The sequence below is a fragment of the Canis aureus genome, chromosome 23 (assembly GCF_053574225.1).
Source record: "Canis aureus isolate CA01 chromosome 23, VMU_Caureus_v.1.0, whole genome shotgun sequence".
Classification (NCBI taxonomy): Eukaryota; Metazoa; Chordata; class Mammalia; order Carnivora; family Canidae; genus Canis; species Canis aureus.
Window position 1 is genome coordinate 36,043,578 of NC_135633.1, and position 21,437 is coordinate 36,065,014.

The following is a 21,437-nucleotide window of genomic DNA, read 5'->3' on the forward strand; positions in this document are numbered from 1 at the left end:
TCAGGCCCTGGGCTGAAAGCGGCGGTAAACCGCTGAGCCACCCGGGCTGCCCATCTTTCTTATTTGTTGAAGAATTCTGAATTTTATTTTATTTTTTATTTTTTAAATATTTGAGAGAGAGAGAGAGAGGCTATGAGAGAGAGAGAGAGAGAGAGAGAGAGAGAGAGAGCTAGCATGAGCAGGAGGGGTAGAGGGAGAGATAATCTCCAGCAGACTGCATGCTGAATGTGGAGACCAATGTGGGGCTCAAACCCAGGACCCTGAGATCACAACTTAAACTGAAACCAAGACTTGGAGCTTAACGGACTGTGCCACCCAGGCATGCCAAAGAAGTCTGAATTTTAAAAGAAGAGTCAGGGATAAGACAAAAGAGAGGGGAGTAGGAAAAGAAGTCCAGAAAAATAGGCTGCCAGGAGCAAAAAACACTGCAAAGACATTGAAGCCTTCCTTCCTTTCCTTAAACTTACAAACTCTGTGACCAGTACTATTTTGGAAACACTTCTCAGTATGCATTATCTCCTTACAATGCCTCTGTCTGCATACGTAGTAAATTCCTGCATCATCTTCCAGGCTCAGCTTTTCAATTTCACATTGCCTTCATCCTTCTTTGGAGAATGTGCTGCCTAGTATCTATCAGTTAACCATGCTGGTTGCTGGGCACACAAAGATTAATGAAATCAAATCCTTGATTTTAAGAAACTCACTGTGACATTGGAAGAAAGGAGGTGATGCTATACTCTGGCCCATAAATGTACATTTTCTCAAATAATGCAGCAGGTACAAGCTCATTGTTGTATAAGGCATAAACTGGAAAGCAGAATTACAAAATTTGCTATAAAATCATTAACAAATAGTTTTGTCCTTTCAGTTTTCACTTAAAGATGGAAAGCAAAACTTTGTCAATAGACTAAATATTTAGCCTGTATGCTTTATTGCTTTTTCTAATGTTCCTATGCTATGGAAAATTTATAAGACTAATATTGAAAGATTAGATAATCAAATTATAATGAGGTTAGCTAGTTCCCCATGGCTTACATTTCTACTTTTTATACTGCTATTGGAGCAACAGAAGCTGGCAGTATAAAAATGTATTACCCAGTCATATTTTAAAATGATATTCTTGATTGCAAAAGACCCAGGAACACTCATTCGCTTAAAGGCTGTCGATATTTCCTTAGGTTTGCTTTCGGTCCTTAAAAGTAAAAAAATAGGGATCCCTGGGTGGCGCAGCGGTTTAGCGCCTGTCTTTGGCCCAGGGCGCGATCCTGGAGACCCGGGATCGAATCCCACATCGGGCTCCCGGTGCATGGAACCTGCTCCTCCCTCTGCCTGTGTCTCTGCCTCTCTCTCTCTCTCTCTCTCTCTGTGTGACTATCATAAATAAATAAATAAAAATAAATAAATAAATAAATAAATAAATAAATAAATAAATTTGTTAAAAAAAAAGTAAAAAAATAAACCTTCGTGCTTACCATCCTAGCATCCAATATGAAGTCTTGCATATAACGGGTAAGAATGGATAATACATAGGGTTTCCAATACCTTCTAGCTACATGATCCAGGCTTATTTTCTCCTCTCTTTTCATAGTGCTATCATGAGAGGTAAACAAGATAATGTGGTAGCAAACAAATGGGGAATGTAGTCATTACTGGTTAAATAAATAAATAAGTAAATTGTAGGTTCTGCTCTTGCCCTTCCAGCCTTATCCAAATCCCTGACCAATTTTTCAAGACAATCTCAAATAATATATCCTTTATTACTCTTAAAAAAAAATCACACAGGGCTGTCTTAAACATCTTGGCACTAAATTATATGTTCTTTCTGTGTCTGAATGTTACTCTCAACTGCAGCCAGAATTTTTTTAAAAATAAGAGGGGTCTCATATAGCAGTGATATCAAAATATTTAACAACCAGCTATGCCAGGCATTAACTCCTTAGTGACTCTTTAGTTAATTAATGAGCTTCTTAGCTGCTCTGTCATGGAGATGTGTGAAAGAGACTGGAATGAGGAATGGTCTAAAAGAGTTGGGAGGGAGACACTCACAGGGCCCTGAGTAGAAGCTATTTACCAACAGGAATGTAAGTATTTCGGTGGTTTAAGAACCAAGAATACTGTATGTAGCATGAATATCAGTACTGGTCTCTGATACCTCTTTGGCACCCCCTATTTGTCAGAACCTCAAAACAATTACTGATAAGGTAAGCAATTTAGCCAAAAACCAGTTTCTCTTGCTATTTCTCTACTCGTACAATGAAACCTCAAAATAAAATAGAAGAGAGTTTATCTGGTTTGTGCTATGGGGAAGGAAGTTTTATCATGGGATAATGACATTTTTTAATATTTCGGTGACATATATACTTTTTTTCCTTTCAAAGATTTTATTTATTTATCCACGAGAGACACAGTGAGAGAGAGATAGGCAGAGGGAGAAGCAGGGGAGCTCTCTTCTTGAGGGGAGCCCGATGCGGGACTCTATCCTGGGATCCCAGGATCATGACCGAGCCAAAGGCAGATGCTCAACCAGTTAAGACACCCAGGCGTCCCGACATACGTGCTTTTAAATCAACATTATCCGTCATCCTTCCACTACTTTTAGTTGCTTCTTCCTCTATACTGAAAAGCTGTCTAATCTAAAGAGGAAGAAACCAGTGCCCTGTGGAGCATTTCCTGTGTGGCTACCGCAGTCTTCTCTAACTCAAGTATGTTTTCTGAGTATGTCTTAAGTTTCTCACTGACACAGCTGGGTCAGGGCCACTGGAACATGACCGGCTGCAAGGTTTTTTTTTTTTGTTTTTTTTTTGCAGATTTACTATACCAGAAGCAAATGGCCCAAGGAAATATACTTAGATTCTGTGTGCTCCCTCCCATTATTGAGCGTTCTTTGGAAAGAAGCTAGACCAATGAATATTTAGATGCAAGCTCATTAGGTAGGCAGGTTGACAGTATTGAGACAAGCTTCATGAGTTAAAAATAATGTTTTATGATTACATTTGGATGCCAGAAAAATCATGAATAGTATGAGTATACTTCCTATAGAAAGTAATTAAGTCCTGTCACTTCCTCTTCTAGACTGCAAAGCTGGAAAACAATCCAAACACAGTTAATTGAATCTAGATCCAGGAGTTTTAGTGCAAACTATTACCAAGCCCATCCACTACAATCTTATTCAGGAAATATTTTACTTCCTCAAGTAAAGCCTTATTGCCTAAGGCTGAAGAACTGAAGGACTGATAAATTACATAAACTGTGAATCACACAGTCACCAAAGTCTAATTTTGCTACAGAGCATTGACATTTGACTAACAAATATTTTATTTCAGTCTATCTCATTCTCAATGTGACATATATACAACTGGTAAACAAATTTTTGTCAAAAGTACCCCCATTTTTTAGCATCGCAAATTTCATGATATCAAAATCCACAGAAATTTGAGGCAATGGGTGAGTCATTAACCTTGAACAAGTTTCATCAGAAGCAAAAAGGGAGGAAAAGAAAAAAAAACAAAGGTATGGTCTAGCTCTAAAGTACTGTAGTTTCAAGCCAGGGACATAAATTTGAAGGTTCACACTAAATTGACCAAATCTATAGTCACGCTGTAAAAAATAAGAACATTTGACTGTAGTTTATCTTAAAATCCAACTGCCATCATCCAACAGCAGGTTTTGGTGAAACTGATATGTTAGGTTTTCTGTTAATTATACCACCAGGCAGATGGCTTCTGGCTGGTAATTTTTGCAGTAGTGCCAATATAAAGATAAGCAGGAGTTGAACAATTACCTGGTTAGTTGTTACTGCAGAGAGCTTTTTTCCTCTACCTTGAAGTCTTTCTCTGTTTATTATCCCTTGGCAAATCCCTACTAAACATAGAAGCCAGTCTAAGGACATGCACCATCATATGCTGGGCCTTCTTTCCATTATGTTACATATTAATTCCAGTGAATGTTTTACATTATGTGATTCACATATCACAAATTTGAGATGGCTGTTGGATGTTGGATGAGCCAGGGTCCATCACCACCACCATCCTCTCCTAATAGAGACAAGTGCCAAATTTTGTTTGGGAACTCAGAAGGTTGTGAGGAAGTTGTCTTTATCTTGACTAAGCTCCTAAATGCAGCTAGTGACTTGGTTTTATGTTCATGGGTAAGCCATTCGAAGTGAATTTTAGGGACCATTCTCAGAATCTCTTTCTGGTTAGATATGACTAAGAAAATAAGTTGCCCAGAGTCATTGACGACTGTCCTGGAACGACGAGGGGAGTTAGTCTTACGATGCAGCTAATACCAAAAAAAAAAAAAAAAAAAGAAAAAAAAAAAAAAAGACAAAACCAAAAGAAATGAATTTCTTGACTCCCTCACGAGCCATAGGATCAGACTTCTTAAAGTTGGCTTTATTGATACAGTTACCAATGCATCCCCTGCTGAACAAGTCAACTTGAGTCATGGATTCTGTTACTAGCACCAGAGAGAAACCTTATGTGTCCCTTTTATAGCACAGTGAAAATCATACTGTGTTTGAATTGTGGGCTCATATCTTCATTTTCTTTGGGTTATATAATCCTTGAGTTCAAAGATTATAATTTTTCATCTTTGCAATCTTATCACTTGCAGAATATCTGGCACTCATCTATGCTTAATAAATGATTAATAAAAGATAAAAAACAAACAAATAAATAAAGTAAGCTAGTCTGGATTATTCAGACCAGAAAATATCTCTTTCCCAAGTATTTTGAATATTATTTTATATTTGACTTGACTTTCCCATAAAGTTAGATATCTTCCAGATAATCTAATCTTAATCATTTCCTACTTTAATTCAATTCCCTAAAAATTATTTTTTCTCCTTTTTCCTCCTAATTGTATAAACAATGCATGCTCATTACAACATTTCAAAAGATACAAAGAGCATTAAAAAGAAACTAAAAATCAATGGGATTAGTACCACCAACATGTTTACTACCAGGAGTTTTCAACATAGAGGTTAAAATGATAGATTTTGTTTTATCCTGTTTTGTTTGCGTTTTAGCTTCCTGGACCATTCCTACTACCACCTCTGCTAGGCAAAATAAATGTGGGACACCCGTTGGTCATCATAGAGTTATCAGTTTAACTGGAGTATTTTCTTTCTTTCTTTCTTTCTTTCTTTCTTTCTTTCTTTCTTTCTTTCTTTCTTTCTTTTTTTTTGATTTTGTTTATTTATTTGAAAAAAAGAAAGAGAGAGCAGAGGGAGAAAGACAAGCAGACTCTGTACTGAGTGTACAGCCTCATGCGGAGCTCAATCCCATGACCCTGACACTACGACCTGAGCCAAAATCAAGAGTCAGAATCTCAGACTGAACCACTCAGACACCCCTAACTGCTGAATTTTCAGATTGAGTGAACATTTAATGTAGTCACACTATGTGCTAAGTATCTGATGTATCAGATGTTTCCACATGGATGAGGGAATAGCTCTTTACTGGGATATGAATAAACATGTAAATGAGTTTACATCTTCCCAACAGTCTTGAGACAGTTAATACTATACTTGCTTTATAGCTAAGAAAAGCAAGGTTGTAAAATTTGGTAGTAAGGAATACTTCTCAAGATGTATCCTGCCTTTCCATCCAGAAGCTACTTTATGAAGAATAACAAAAACAAAACCAAAAATCACTCTGTTCACTGCATAATAGCTTCCACTGCATTAAAAAGAAAAAAAAAACAATCTTAAATCCTCAAGATTCTTAATAGTCAGAGATTTTGCCTGGAACTTCTGGCTGTTAGTTCTTCTTAGGTGGGTCTTTGTATCCAATAGAAGAGAAAATGAAAAGGAACCATTGGGAGCATGTGGCCTGGATAGAAGAAGGGGCTATGATAATGATTGAAGGCCATACAAAGCCATTCGCTGCCACTGCTGCTTTTCAAAATGGCCTGTAAGGCTGTGCTGAGGGTTACAACCGCAATTTAAAACTACAGATAAGAAAAGAGTACCTGAAATTAACAAAAGTCTCTCTGAGCAACTATATTTTCAAATGGCATAAAAGATAGATGGCAGAGAATTTTAATCCAGCTGACCCTACCACAGTCACCTTCTAAAGTCAGTCAGTGCTTGTGAGCTGGAAGAAAGGCCAGTGTCTAGCCTCAATCATGTTGCTATCAATTCCAAAATGGAACCTGAAAAACTTTTAGTTGCAGGTTTTCATAGCTTTGAGCACTTTCTTGTTCAAATGATTTCTTTTGGCTTAATGGGAAACAGGTCAAAAAAACAAAAACAAACAAAAGCCTCATAAAACCAACCCACTGGAAATTTAGCTTCAGTCTCCTGAAATATAAGCAAATATTCTTCAGCACAGAGTAGGGCTGTCCCTAACATTTTGGGGAGTCAGAGCAAGAACACAAGTAAAGGCCCCCAGACCTAGGCCAGCCCCTCTTCTTTGCCATTTTCTTCCTGCCCCATGAAACAACTTTTATGTAGATGTGTGAACATCTCAACTCATGAGCCCAAGCTCTGATCAACAAATCCCCAACCTCTAGCCTCATCCTTCACTCCCAGGCAAACAGATTGGTTTTACTGAATACCCAAGGGGTAAGCACACAGTACAACTCCTGCAATTAGGCTCAGGAGTGTTTGGGGAAGAAATTCTGAGGCCCTATTTATCCAGAATATGGTCTAGAGAGCAAGATCCAAATGGTCCCCCCTCCTGGCAATAGACCCCTGTAAAACCTGAGGTAAGGGGAAGGTTGCCCAGGTCAAAGGGCATTAGTAATTCTGGGTAAACTTTTAGATCTTATCTTGAATTTGGTAGATTTACCATCTTCTAAATTTTTGTATGTTTTTATACTAAGTTTTATATTTTGGTGAGAATTGTAAAGAGAGCTCAGGAAAATGTGATCTTGATTTGAATAGACCAAAATAAAGAGCAAAAGAAAAGGAAATCTTCAAAATTCTTTTTTTTTCCACACCCCCACCCCAAATAATAGAGGTTTAATATGTGAGGAGAAGAATCAAAGCAGACATAGGGCAAAATTTCCAAAATGGAACCACATAGAACTGGGTAAATCCTATTTCCAACATGGTAGTTGCAGTGTAGATTCTAGTCAGACAGCTATGAGTTCCAATTCTGGTGCTGCCATACACCAATTTAAATTAGTAGTATTTAATGAGATTTTCTCCAATTTCATTTCCTCATCTGATAATGGAAAGCAAAAGAGAACCTACTTGGTAGGATAGTGATGAGGACTAAATGAGAAAATAAAGGCAAGACATTCAGTACTCTGCATGGGACTTAATACATGATATTTACTATAATAATCAGGTATTTTAATGCAGTGCCAGGGCTGGAATTCTGACCTAATCATCATTGAGCAAAAAACTTAGAAGGCTATCCTGTAGTTTTTGGCATCAGTTTGTTTCCACGCTGCCCATTTGAAATCGAGTTTGTTCTCTGAATAATATAAGGACTTTGGATGCCATTCTAAAAATTAGTTAAAAGTAACCTGAAAGGTAGTAACTCCATCTTTACTAGATTTCCAAAACAAAAACAAAAACAAATTATCTAGCTCTAAGGACTATATCTTACTAACAAGAAAAAATTTTATTTTACTGTGTACGGTTCCTTCAAAACCAACATCAGATTTTGTTAACATATTTTACAAAATTAATGACCACCTTTTATTGGGTCCCCTTTGTGCCACACAGTATACCACTTGCTTGACATACAACACCTGTCTGGTGTAATCTTCCTAGCTTTCCCCTCTCCCACTTGACAGGTAAGGAGAGTGAGGCTTGGATCATAGCCACACAAAACCCCTGCCCTTTTCATTCTCATACAGCTGAAGCCAGGCTCTGAGCAGCTCCTTTAAACCTCTCCCCCTTTCACCCTTCCCAACCTCTCTCAAAGAGAATGATATATGTCACGTAGGCAAAATGTTAATGCCTCTTTGGCTCTTAATCCTTTGTTGAGAGACATGTTTTTGTGTGTATGTGCTTCTCAGAAGGTTCTTGTCACAGTTCACGTTTGTCTTGCTGTAAATTTAATTGAGAATAACTCATGCTAAATTTTCTTTTGTTGCTATAAATAGATCTTATTCTTGGTGGGTGGAGAAGATGAAAAAACCACCACCAAATAGGAAGAAACTCAGTTTCTTGAGCTTGGTACATTGGTTTATTTCTCGATAAAACCATGCTGAATCAAAACTCAGTGCCACAAAATAAACCATGGGCTCTGGCATGAGATTTTTAAAAAATGTGGCACAATAAAATCCGACATACAATACATGGCAAAGATACTTTACAGCTATATTGTTCTTGGCATTAAAATCCATTAACAGTTTTTAAGAACCTTCGGCTGAATGTCCTGAGCTTTACAAAGCCTCACAGGCTGGTCAGACCATCAGATGCAGATGTTTGTTTATACCTGCAATGATCTGCTGAATTTGCTACCTTTGGGTAGCAAATTTGGGCTGGGGCCCAGAGGCTTTGAGCTGAACATAAGATGAAAAGACATTTTACAGACCCCATGTGGGGCAGCTGGTTGTAGATTAGAAACCAAGTCTCAGGTTACACACCCCTAAGTGCCAACCACAATACATCACTCCTCTGGTCTTTTAAACAGAACTTCTTCAGAGAAATGGAAAATATGGAAAAGCTATTTATGGACAAGAGAAATATGCCTGAAAAATGTGTTCCTGGAAAAAGATATATTCCATATTCCAAATCTGCCAAGTTTTGGCGCAATCAGAAAGTATACTAGGAAAGGAGAAAGAACTTTATCGGAAGCATAGTGGTACTGATGACCAAAATTTTTATCAGGAAAAAGCAAAGAGCAAGCTAAGTCTTCAGTGAAAAATAAATGCATCCATTCTTTTCAAAGAGATGCGAAAGTAAGTTGTTTCCTTGAGGATAAAGAGCATATTCTCATCGGATCTATATATTCTACGACTAAGGAGAAAGTACAATTATGCGTAAGGTAAACACTTTGGACAGACAGACATTTATAGGTCCAGAAGGCAGTAGTTCCTTGCTGGTGAAAGAAATAAAGCAAATGTCAACAAGCCAGACACACTTAAACATTCAGAAAAATGTCTTGCTATTCCTCTCCATATATAATATGCCATATGACACCACAGTTAAATCTGCTACTGAAAAAAAAAAAAAAAGTACGTCAAGCTGTTGGTTTCCATGAGATTTGGACAGAGGCAAAAGAAGACAGCAGAAAGGAGTCCGGGAAGGTACAGCTTTCACTTCTTTCCTTCTGGGGAGGAAATGACTTCCTATGGCTAGCTGGCCAGGAGTTAGTGCTCACCCTGCCTCTCGCCAGGGCGAGGACCTGGAGCATACCCAGATGAGCATCAAAATCAGCTTCAGGTAATTCTTAACGGGAATGGGAAACTAGAGAAAACAATTACAAGTTACGCAAATTCAATAGTCATGCCGTGTGCATTTGTTTGTCCTACGGGGGTGTTGCACAGCTCTTTCCATAGGAAGCTGGCTTTTCTTTCATTCCCTTTCCACATCATCAACAGGCATGCCAAATGCAAGCCTCCTCCGATGCTGATCCCATCCCGGCAAAATGCAGGACCACCACCACCCCGAGTTTCACAATAATCTCCACAATGACAATTATTCACAGCCCCTCAGTTCTGTTCACACAAAAGATTGCAATTTGAATCTTGCCTTGCACAGGTTCAGCTCTGCTGGAGCTGGTTACCAGGCAAACGGTCTGTTTTAAGATTTACCGATTGCTGGGGAGAGTGAGCTGGGGGCGGGGATGGACGAACCACCCTGTACATACCTCCTTTTGGCAGCTAAGAAAAACAATTTCGTGACAAAGAGACTTGTTCTTTTCAAAGCTCCTCCAACAAATGAGACTGACAGAATGAAACCTGAGAAACTTTAGCAACCAAAGAAAGCAGCCTTCCAAGGATCAAGGTGAATAATTGATTTGCCGGGTTTTGTTTCATCTTTTAAGCTATTTTGCTCATTAAAGGGAACTGTGGAATTTGTCAGAAGCCCAAACACTGACACACTCTTCTGACAGCAAGTGCATATTCCAAACTACAGATTCATTTGCCAAGCTCATTCAACAACAACGATTAGCTGCAAAGCCAGGGAACTTACCGAGCGCAAAATTATTGGAACAAAGCAGGGAGGAGGCAGGAGGCACCACAGGCAGCTTCTCCGTCTCCTTGGTGCCAGGTTCTCCTGTCTGCCGTCCGGTTCACACTTGCCTTTATAACTAAGACTCCGACGGAACTCACTAGCGAAACCTGATGAATTATAAAACAGCCCCTCCTAGACTCTTATATTTTACATCACAGGGGGTGACCATGCAGCATTCTCGTTCCCTGGGTACATATATTTCCTTGTAACTCATCCTGATAAATATATCAGCTTTAGGAGCAGTGACAGTAATTGGTGCTGGGGATGTACCAGCATTAACCAATAAGATGCTTTCCCACCATCAGCACTGCACCCCCACCCTCCACTTGTGTTCCCCCACACCTTGTTAAGGTGGATCCACCCAACCCAGTGGGGGGCAGGCAGAGATGGCAAAATGCAAAAAGCCCCAGCATCTCAAACATATGCACAGCGGGCCATAGTACTCAGGGTTAATTCTCATCATAGTTGTTCTGTAAGGATCAGCCCTCTTGTTCGCAGAGCATGTCACAGCGTACCAGACACTTCCACTCTCTCTGAGCCTCTCGGCAACCAGGAGAGGTGTAGCGCTACAATATAAATGAGCCGGCAGGGCTCAGGGAAGTTAAGTGACTTTGTTCGATATTCACCAAAATCCAGGGGTTCAAGGACCCCCGGTGATTAGGGATTTCAGCCTGTTCACTGTGCAGGTGAGGAACCCCTTGCAAGAAAGATAAGGGGACTTGCCCAGGTCCCACAGTTTCCAAGTGTGATTTGAGCTTGAACCCAAATCCAGGTCTCCCGATGTCAAGAACAGTGTTGTTCTTTCTATCCTACTATGCTGCCTCTAGAGCATGAAAACCCTGAATATGAGAAAACATGCAGAAATCAGTATCATTGACTGATCCCAAATCATTAACAGGCAGGCTGCATGGAGAAGCAGAGCGGGGCCTGAGCTTTTCGCTTCCTCTCTGACACGCTCAGTACTACCTCTTTGTGTTCATTGAATATCAACGCTAGAAGATGTGTTTGATAATAAGAATAGCCACTGGTGAGCACTTCTCAAGTGCCAGGCAGTGCTAGGCAGTTCTAGGTGCCTAGACTCATTTAATCTTCAAACACCCCTATGACGTAGGTATTATCTATCATGAACAACATATGGCAGATGAGAAAACTGAGATTCAGAGAGGTTAACAAATCCGAGCAGGATCACAGCTGCTCAGTGGCAGGGCGGGAATTGACTCCAGGCAACTCGGTTTCGAAACTCACACTCTAAGACATATCATCCTTTCCCAAGCAGTGTTTCCTATTTAACTGTCAGAGGCAGATGAGCAACGTGAGCAGATTTATTTACTATGGCCTTTAGTAGAAATTAGGAAAAGATCACAGGTTTTGGAACCAAACAGACCTGTGCTTAAACCCTGGTTTTGGGCACCTGGGTGGCTCAGTGGTTGAGCATCTGCCTTTGGCTCAGGTTGCGATCCTGGGGTCCTGGGATTGAGTCCCACATCAGGCTCCCAGTAGGGAGCCTGTTTCTCCCTCTGCCTGTGTCTCTGCCTCTCTTTCTATGTCTCTCATAAATAAATAAATAAAAATCTTAAAAATAAACAAACCCTGGTTTTGCAACGAACTCACCGTAAAATGGGTTGCTTTATCTATACAATGGGTTTGCTAATACCTACCTTGCAAGATTAAGTAAACCGTATCAAGAAAGTATAGTGCCTGACATATTTTCCTAAACTGCTATCTTTCTTGGCATATTTCTTTTGGGAAATGGATTTCTACCTCACTTTCCCTTTAAATTGTCATTTAAAATGTCAGTTGGTGTTTGCCAAGAAGTCTTCCCATCTGCCTGCCTATGAAGAAGGGGCGAAGCCTCAGAAACGTCCATCATCTAGACTGCTGTCACCAGGAATACATGGGCTCTCTGCCAGAGAATGATAAGCTTCAGGGCTCTGCTCTGGGTTGCTTGTTCAGCTCAGGAGCTTCTACCTACTTCATTTCCACCATTAGTCAGATGAACTCACCAGCTCAGGAAAGCATATCTACAGTGGTTTGCTGTTCACAGTGAGACCAACTAGGTTTACTTCACCTGTTTCAAATAAACACCTGTCACAAAGTTCATCATGACAGTGAATTTTTGCACACAGCTATACATTACTGCCATGGAGTTAAGGTGTGCCAGGCAAGGAGACAGATATCTCTTTCTCGAAGGTTTTACTACAAACTGCTGTCCTAAGTCAGTATACCCTAGCATTTGGCCACCTGTGTGCTCTGAATCTGATGAAGTCATCCATCCATTTAAGAAACTGCTATCTTCAATGTATGTGATCAACATTCCTTGAGCAACAGCAGTGGTAGCCCTCCACGGGACAAGGTGATGCAGGCTATGCAGGTTAAAACAGGAGAGATTTGTCTTAGCTTTGTGTTTCTAGAGAATGGCTCAGTGGCCAAGTTAATTTGTTTACATATGGACTACCCCCTCCTTGTTTACTTTTCCCTATATGCATCTTACTAGGGGGTCTGGAACATGCATGGATGAGATGCCCTTCTCTTCCATGACTATACTTAACACTAGGCCCTGTAGAGCTGAGGTAGGCAATGTAATTGGGGGTTGGGAGAGAGGGAGAGAGAGGGACTTGAATTTCTAAATGGTTAGAAAGGCCGGGTATAAATACCATGTGCAGCGAAGAGAAGTGAAAACTATGCTTGAGAGGTTATTTCCTATATATTGATATGTGGGTTATCTACCATATGCTTGACAAGGCTTGGTCTGTTCTAAGTCTTTCCATGATTTCTAGATCCTTGCTCTGCCATGATCCCCCAAAATTTCTGCCAGAGCCATTTCTTCTCTGTCTGTTCCCCTGTACTGCCTGGCTGTTCCGCCTTGACACACCCCGTGAAAAATTAATATAGATTAGTGTTTATGGTTTTTCCGTTATACTGCTCTGTTCTCATATCAAGGAGAATCATAATATGTATTCTTTTTTTTTAAGATTTTATTTACTTACTTGAGAGAGCGAGAGTGAGCGAGAGAGAGAGAGATAGCATGAGCAAGGGAAAGACAGAAGGAGAATCAGACTCTGTGCTATCAGGGAGCCCAGTGCAGGATCCCAGCACCCTGGGATCATGAACTGAGCCAAAGGCAGATGCTTAACCGACTGATCCACTCGGGTGCCCTCATAACATGTATTGTCATAATTATCCCCTTATGCTACCAATTGCTCCCAGACATTACAAACTATATACAGCCTTGAAACTATACCAGTACTTTGCTGACATTTGTAAAAGTTGTAATATTTATCGAGCACTTATTATTGGCTAACAATGTATTAAACTTTACTTACTTATCTCATTTAACCCTCACAGTATTTTCAAATGATTATACTATTATGTCTACTTTGTACAAAAGGACACTGTGGCTAAAGAGGTTAGGTGACTTGGTAACAAATGGCACACTCAGAAAAATGGCCAAAGTCTATGACTGCAGAGCCTACTCTCTGAACTGTTACCTCCACTGCTTCTAAGAAATTGTGGTAGCCGATAACATAAAACATAAGGGTCTGTTCTCATTGTTTTTACTTCCTCATATTCTATTTTCTCCTTAACTAACTTACTCTCAAAAATACCACCAGAGTTGCTTTTATTAGGCAGGTTATGACATGTACAGTAACAAAACCAATGGCCAGTGTAGATCTGTGTACTCGATCTCTTTCCAGCCCTTTGGCAGAATTAGTTACAACTTCCCTGAATCAACTCTGTTCCTTACTTAGCTCCTGAGACCCCCTTGGTTTCCCACTTTTCTCATTAACCCATCCTACTAAGTCTCTCCTGCTGGGTCCTTCTCCTGATCTTCCATATTCATAGTGCCCCGGGGCTCATCTTTAGACCTCTCTAGTTCCACTCACTAGCTAGGCCGCAACATCCAGTCAGGGCTTAAATGCCATCTAAAGACTACCTATCCCTAGTCCCAACGTGTGCCCTAAACTCCAGATTTTTACACCCCTTTGCATACCACATCTAAGAATCTCCATTCAACTGTCAGATAGGCTTTTCATATTTAAAATGTCCCAAACCAAATTGTGGCTTCTTCTTCCAAATATGGTGTACCCCCATATGTCTCAATAAACGGCATAATCATTCATCTAGTTGCTCTGACCAAAAACCTGGGAATCATTCTTTACTCTTCTTTTTATCTTATATCCCACATCTTATTCATCAGCAAATGCTGTTAATTGTGTCTTCCAAATATATCTCAAATCTTTCCTCCATCTCTGCCCTTATTCCCAGTTTATACCACTATCAACTCTCACATAGATCTCTGCAATCACCTCCTAACTGATATCTTTACTTCGACTTTTGCCTTGCTACAAATTACTGTCCAGACAGCCACCAGAGTGATTCTTCTAAAACAAAAATGAGACCCTCCCGCCACCCTCCCTGTTTACCACCCTTCAGTGGCTCCCCTTTCACTTACAACTGGCTCCTTTACTGCAGTCAGGAAAGATTCTGCTAACATGTCTCATCAAAGAAGAATTCTTTGACATCCTATATAGAACAGCATCTTCCATTCCCTTGTTATTTGCTACTCCCTTATTGGATTTTATTTTTATTTATACTCCAGTGCATGCTATATATTTACTTGTTTATTTCATTAACATTTATTTGCCCCCACTAGAATGTAAGATCCATGAGTTCAGGGACCTTGTTTATTTTGTTCAAGGCTGAGTTTCTAGCACTAGAACAGAGCCTGCCATGTAATAGGTATTTAAAATATTTACTACACGGATGTGTTCAAAGTCCTATCTTCACTATTTCTTATACATCCTTGTGTAAATTGCTTACTAAATTACTAAATCCTAAATTCCTCAATTATAATCTTTCTTAGAAAAAAACAAACCCGTATATTGCTCTGGTCTTTTACAAAGTATTCAGCCTTTCCTGTGAATGGCTTTGATACAATTCTATGAGATTGGTCAGTGCTATGAGTTAACTTGTAATCCCCCAATACCTCAGAGCATGACGCAAATATTTGAAAGAAGGACTGTGTCAGATATACTTAGTTAAGAAGTCGTCCTACTGGAGAAGAGTGGGTCTCTAATGCAATGAGACCAGTGTCCTTATAAAAGAGGGACATTTGGACACAGGTGTGTGTCTGGAGTCATGCTGCTAAAAGCCAAGGAACTCCCAGAAGCTAGGAGAGAGGCCTGAAACAAATCCTTTTCTAGTACCTGCAGCAGGAGCATGGCTCTGCTGACACTTGATTTTCGACTTCTGGGATCCAGAATTTCTGGAATCAGAGACAATACATTTCTGATGTTGTAAGTTATCTAGACTGTAATATTTTGTTACAGCAACCCTAGAAAATCAATACAGCCAGTCAGGTATAGCCCTCATCTGACATGGGAGGAAATCACAGCTCAGGAAAGTGGAGTTACCTGCTTCAGGTATCACAGCTAGGAATTTGTAGGGCCTGAATTTAAATCAGGATGTGCATAACTTCAAACCTATGTATAGCAGAAGCAATGGTCCCTAGAGGCTGATCCCTGACCCTCCTCTCCAGGGCAGAATGAAAAGAGTTAGCAGGGTGTGGTGATTTTCACCAAGCCAAAATGACCTTCCCTTATTATAAGATTATGTCCTTCCTACTATTTGTTTTTCTTCCTATCGTTTTTGCTATTGTCTTTTTATTTCTGAAATGATGGTGAGAATAGATCTTAGTTTTTAAATCCTGTTTGTTTTTTCCATGTTCTTCATTTTATTGGCAAGATAAGCTGGCAATTCTGTTGGCCTATAAAAGTTTGTTCTGAAATGTTTCTGGTCTATGAATTATAAAAGTCTGGTGACAACTGTTCCAATGCTGTCCCCTTTCAACAAGTAAGAAAGCCCTTCATATGTGGCAACATTTGGTGATGGGAAGAAAGTTTTTCTCTTGATCAATTGAAAAGACTCCTCCCTGTTCTGATAAAAACAGTTCTGTGCTAATGGTCACACTGTCTCACCTTATTACCAATTAATTAATTTGATATAATCCCAAGCAACAAATTTGTATAAGTGAATTTAACAATATTCATTTGTAACTAAAATTAACATAATTCAGACTTTATCTTCTCTCCCTTCTTCCTGCTTTCTTAGCGAGCATTTTCTATTTCAGTAAAATTCTTGATTTGCTTTTGATTTGATCTATTTTCTTTGGGTTCAGGGTCTATGGGTTTGTGCAAACATCTGAAGATTAAATGAGATCACCTCTGTTGAATGTCTATAACATTGAAAAAGCTCTCAGTAATGCTAGTTCCCTTTAAAGAATGAGGTAAAGAGGGATATAGCTTTATGACCAAAGGAGATTTAAAGCAACTGGATGACTCTGCAAGAACAGCCAACCTGGAGAGAGTTTTAATAAACTTTATCCTTTTGATGGACATTCTGTGATCCAATAGACAACTTATAAAAATTGTGGTTGTCTATTTTTATGAATTCATGCTCATATGTGTGGGCTTATACATGTGCACACACATGAACATATATATGTCTACATGCACACACATATATAAATTGGTATGTATTGATAAGTCAGATACATTTTAATATAAATTTTATTGATTTAAGTCTGTGCATCCTCTTTAGTTTCTGAGAAACTCAGAAGGGAAAAGCCTTCATACATATGAAAGGATTGCTTTCTTTGTATTTTTCATCTGGTCCCTTATCTTCTAATTTATATCCACCAATTTGTCCTAGCCTGGGAAACTTTGGTAAAGACAAACTTTAACCCATTTCTTTGGCAAAGTTATGTCAGACTCCAAGTCAATGAAGAAGGAATTCCTTCATTCCATGAGGATTTATAAAGGACCTAGTATGTTGCAGGCACTGTACTATTATGTTGGATGCCAGAAGAACAATACAATCGAGGTCAGATTTTCTGTTCCCTGTACTTCCATTCTAGGGAATAATGAGCAGATAATAGCTAACTAACTACACAATGCATAGTGTATTTTATTAAGGTCTTCATTAAAATTCTATAGATGCCTTGAGGAAAGGCATACAATTTAGTTTTGTGTGGGGGGGAAGTAAAGTCAAGAAGGCTTCTTGGTGTTGTCTCAGCTGAATCTTGATGAATAACTAGGAGATAGCCAATTAAGAAGGAGATATCCAATCAGAGTGAGAAGCATGTGATAGGCAAAGGTCCTGGGTGGGGGTGAGGGCAAGAAGTTGATCATGGATCTCTAGGGGGAATTTTATTCATTTACTACTCAATAACCTAAGAACATGTAATGGGAAAACGACTAAGTTCAGAGTTTAGGAATGCCAAAGAATGATCATTCCTTTTTCATGAACTTCTTCAATGCAATGAAGCCTGAAGTGGAAAATGTCATGCTTTACAGTTAAGACAGTCCTGGGCAGCCCAGGTGGCTCAGCAGTTTAGCGCTGCCTTCAGCCCAGGGTGTGATCCTGGAGATCCGGGATCGAGTCCCATGTCAGGCTCCCTGCATGGAGCCTGCGTCTCCCACTCCCTGTATCTCTGCCTTTCTTTCTCTCTCTCTCTCTCTCTGTGTCTCTCAGGAATAAATAAATAAAATCTTCATAGTTAGTTCTGATTGCAAGCTGACCTTTGCAAGTTGTTTAGCTTCTCCAAATTGACTTTTGGTTCATCATCTATAAAATGGGGATAGTAGAATCTATTTCATATAGCTGTTTGTTATTATGTAAATTAAAAATGTAAAATGTCTTGCTACCTACCTGGCACACAATAGGTACTAGAGCAAATCTTAATTTAATCTTAATCTTAAAAACACTTGTGTTATTGTGAATAAGAACCTCCGTCACTCATACCAACTCTTGTTTCCCACTGGGATACTTTTTACTCCCTCCTAGACCAGATGTCTTAAAAGTTTGATTGCTGACATCATCATTTAAAATTTTTTGAGCACATACCCTCATTATCTAAATATTTATACATTTATAAACTGTAGGAATGTACACCCACAGTGCTATGGCATAGTATGTACATTATAAAACCTATATGAGAATAGAACTTTAAAGGCCGAGATGAAAAATTTATATAAAGAGAAGGGCTGTCATCTCACATACTCTTAGGATATACATACTCACTTTGGAGAATACTAAATGCTCCTAGAGAGAGAGGATCTAATCTCATTTTTCATGGAGTACCTAGCAGCACAGACCAAGTACTAAAGACACATCTAGAAATTGAAGAGGCAACACTGGGACAGTAGGAAGAAAAGAAAAGACCAAAATTGTGTGGCCTACTAATGCCACTCACTACCTGTCCAAACTAGTGTTTGTATGTATGTATGTATTTATTTATTTATTTAGATTTTATTTATTCATGAGAGACACAGAGAGAGAGAGAGAGAGAGAGAGGCAGAGACATAGGCAGAGGGAGAAGCAGGCTCCATGCAGGGAGCCCGACGTGGGACTCGATCCCGGGTCTCCAGGATCACTCCCTGGGCCAAAGGCAGGCGCTAAACCACTGAACCACCCAGGGATCCCCGTGTTTATATTTTTAATATATATTTTAATAATAGTAAAAGTTCAAAACAGTAAAAACTTTAAGCAACCAAATGTAACTGCCTCCCTTTCCAAATGTCCGTGATAAGTAGAGAGTAAACAGATTCCATTTTTAAGGGACTAATAGTAATAATGACTATTTCCTGAGCACTTATAAGGGGCAGATACTATGCTAATGACTTTGGATGTATTTTCTTATTTCGCTCTTACAATAATCAGAGCACCACACTGCATCTCTCTGGAGGGTAATAAACATATTTTAGTGTATGTTGGGAGTCTGCAAACCATAGTCTGTAGACCAAACCTGGCCCACTGTCTGGCTTTGTATACTCTGTAAGCCAAGAATGGTTTTCACATTTTAATTGGCTGAAAAAAAAAATCAAAGGAAAATAATGCTTTGAGGCACATGAAAATTATACAGTATTCAAATTTCAATGCCCATAAATAAAGTTTTATTGGAACATAGCCACATCCATTCGTTTATGTACTATCTATGGCTGCTTTTACATGACAATAGCAGAGTTGACTAGAGACCATATGGCTCTTAAAACCTAAGATATTTAGTATCTGGCCCTTTACATGTTTACAATATGCTGACCCCCAGTGTATATGAATGGAACCACCTGGCACTACGTAGGTTGCAGCTTGCATGGTTGTCCAGATAACAACCTATGCTGAATGGAGGCTCGGAGAAAATAAGTCACTTGTCCGTGCAATGAGGAAATGGCAGAACCAGAGGCTTCTAGGGCATATTTTTAAGGCTGAAATATATCCACAATCGTACCTAGAGTTAAGGCCTTTTCTGTTTGATGATCTCCTCTGGCTATATGACTGAGCCAGCCCCCACCAATATAACCTCCCCACTGTCTTCTCTGTGCTTCTATGCCTAGATTTTAATACTGTGACAGCTAAGGACAGGGTAGAGTGGGGAATGGCTCAATGGAACAAAAGCACAATTCACTCCTTGAAAACTACGTTCTTGAGTCTCTCAAATATACACTCGGTCCCCGAGTATGAGGCTTTGCTGTCCCTGGCTGAGCTGAGAGAGATGAAAAGGGCATGTGATGGAAAGCTGGAAACCTCATTACTGGCTCTTTGCCTACAGAAACTCAGCCAGCTTATCTTCTTTCCCAAGGAACTTCCAACTTACACTGGCTCAGCTGGTTCTTTCCAGGTGCCTATAACAAGCGGCTCTGCCCAGCTGAGATCAGAAGTTGACAGATGAGACTCTACACATTGTTTTTCTATCCTGGAGAATATGTCCCATTTTTTTAACCCTCATTGTGCCAGATCCTCCTAGGGTCTCAGCTACTCCTGGGTTGTAGTCTGGATACTATAAAACGCAAGTCGCAATAACTTCTTCCTGGACAGTATCCTGGAGGCCCAGATACATTAACATAATTTCTGTGGCTGCCCAATTATAGCCAGAATCTCATTTCCAAGCAGGAACAACTAACACTGGCAAGGCATCAATTGAATTAAAGTTGTGGGAACAGCTTTCACATAGGTTAATCTCACTGAATTCTCCCAGCAAACAGAGATACATTCTTCCTGTTTGAAAGATAAAAACACTAAGACTCAAGAGGAATTAAGGAGCATGTATCTGTATACACTGGTAAAGTGATAGGTCTGGGCTTCAATCTCGAGCTCTTTGACTCCTAAATGCCTGTCACTTCAGTAAAGGAGCCATCCAGGAAGAAGTCAGCTTTTTGCCATGATAGTCATTAAAAGCAAGCAAACAAACACTCCTTCCAATCCTTCCCTCCAATTCATGGCATGATTATTCTTTTATACTTGGGATATAGCCCAGTATTATGGCATTCAGTGAGGGACAGGTTTTAAACTTATTAGCAAATCATTTAGGCAACCTGATCTCCTATTAATCTGTAAAATGGGAATAACAATGTGCCCACCTTGTAGGGTCGTTGCGAGGATTATATAGAAGAATGGAGGTATTCTGTTTATATGATATGTTCAGAATAGGCAAGTGTATTTAGAGAGAAAGTCAACTAGTGGTTGCCTAGGGGTTGGGGAGGGGATTGGGAGGAAGTGAGGACAGATTGCTAATGGATATGGGCTTCTTCCTAGGGTGTTGAAAATGACTGAAAATTGATTGTGGTGATGGTTGCACAATGGTATACTTTAAATTGGTGAGTATATGGTATATGAAATTTGAAAATAATGTAGATAAAGTGCCAACACAATGCCTGGCACAAAGCAAATGCTTTATAAATGTTAGTTTCTGTCATTATTGTTTGGAGGCAGAGGCTAACTAGTTCACCAAAAGCATTCCTCTTCTCCTGGAGCACAAAACTAGACCCCACCTAGAAGTTAAGTGCAGTCGGCTGAGCTGTAGCCAAGGGAATGTGAGTTCTGGCCAATGAAATGGAAAGGGCCTGGCCCATAGAAACATTCCCCTTGAAAACCTTCAGATCCTCTTTCTCTCCCACCAGCTCAATGCAAATGAATCCTTGATCTTGGAAGCCACATGTGAAAGAGAGAAGAGCCACACACAGCATAGAGTAAGTCTCTGAACCACTGCCCAGAGAAAAGTTAAAACGAGTTTTGGAATTCATGAAAAAGAAAAGAAACTTCTGTTGTGTTTAAACCATTATTCATTTTGAGATTTTATTGTTACAAGAGCTAGTATTGTAACTAATATATTACTGTTAAAATTTTAACTCTTCCAAATCATCTGAAATAAATTGACTATGGATTGGCTGATCATGCTAGGTCTGGGGTCCTGAGGGCATACAGCAAAGGTCTGGCAAATACAGCCATTCCTTCCATA

At 39.6% G+C, this 21,437-nt stretch overlaps 1 protein-coding gene across 33 annotated transcripts in view; it reads right to left on the reverse strand.

The window, feature by feature from the left end:
* The window catches only part of DLG2 (discs large MAGUK scaffold protein 2), a 1,979,996-nt gene that overhangs the window by 192,943 nt on the left and 1,765,616 nt on the right, over positions 1 to 21,437 (reverse strand). The window contains exon 1 of one of the 33 annotated variants that reach the window (XM_077867283.1): positions 10,103 to 10,351. The exons of the other annotated variants lie outside the window; for them this stretch is intronic. The gene's annotated coding sequence lies outside the window, so the exon portion shown is untranslated. Of the gene's footprint in view, positions 1 to 10,102; positions 10,352 to 21,437 lie in introns of those variants that run through there. 33 annotated transcript variants of the gene reach the window in all.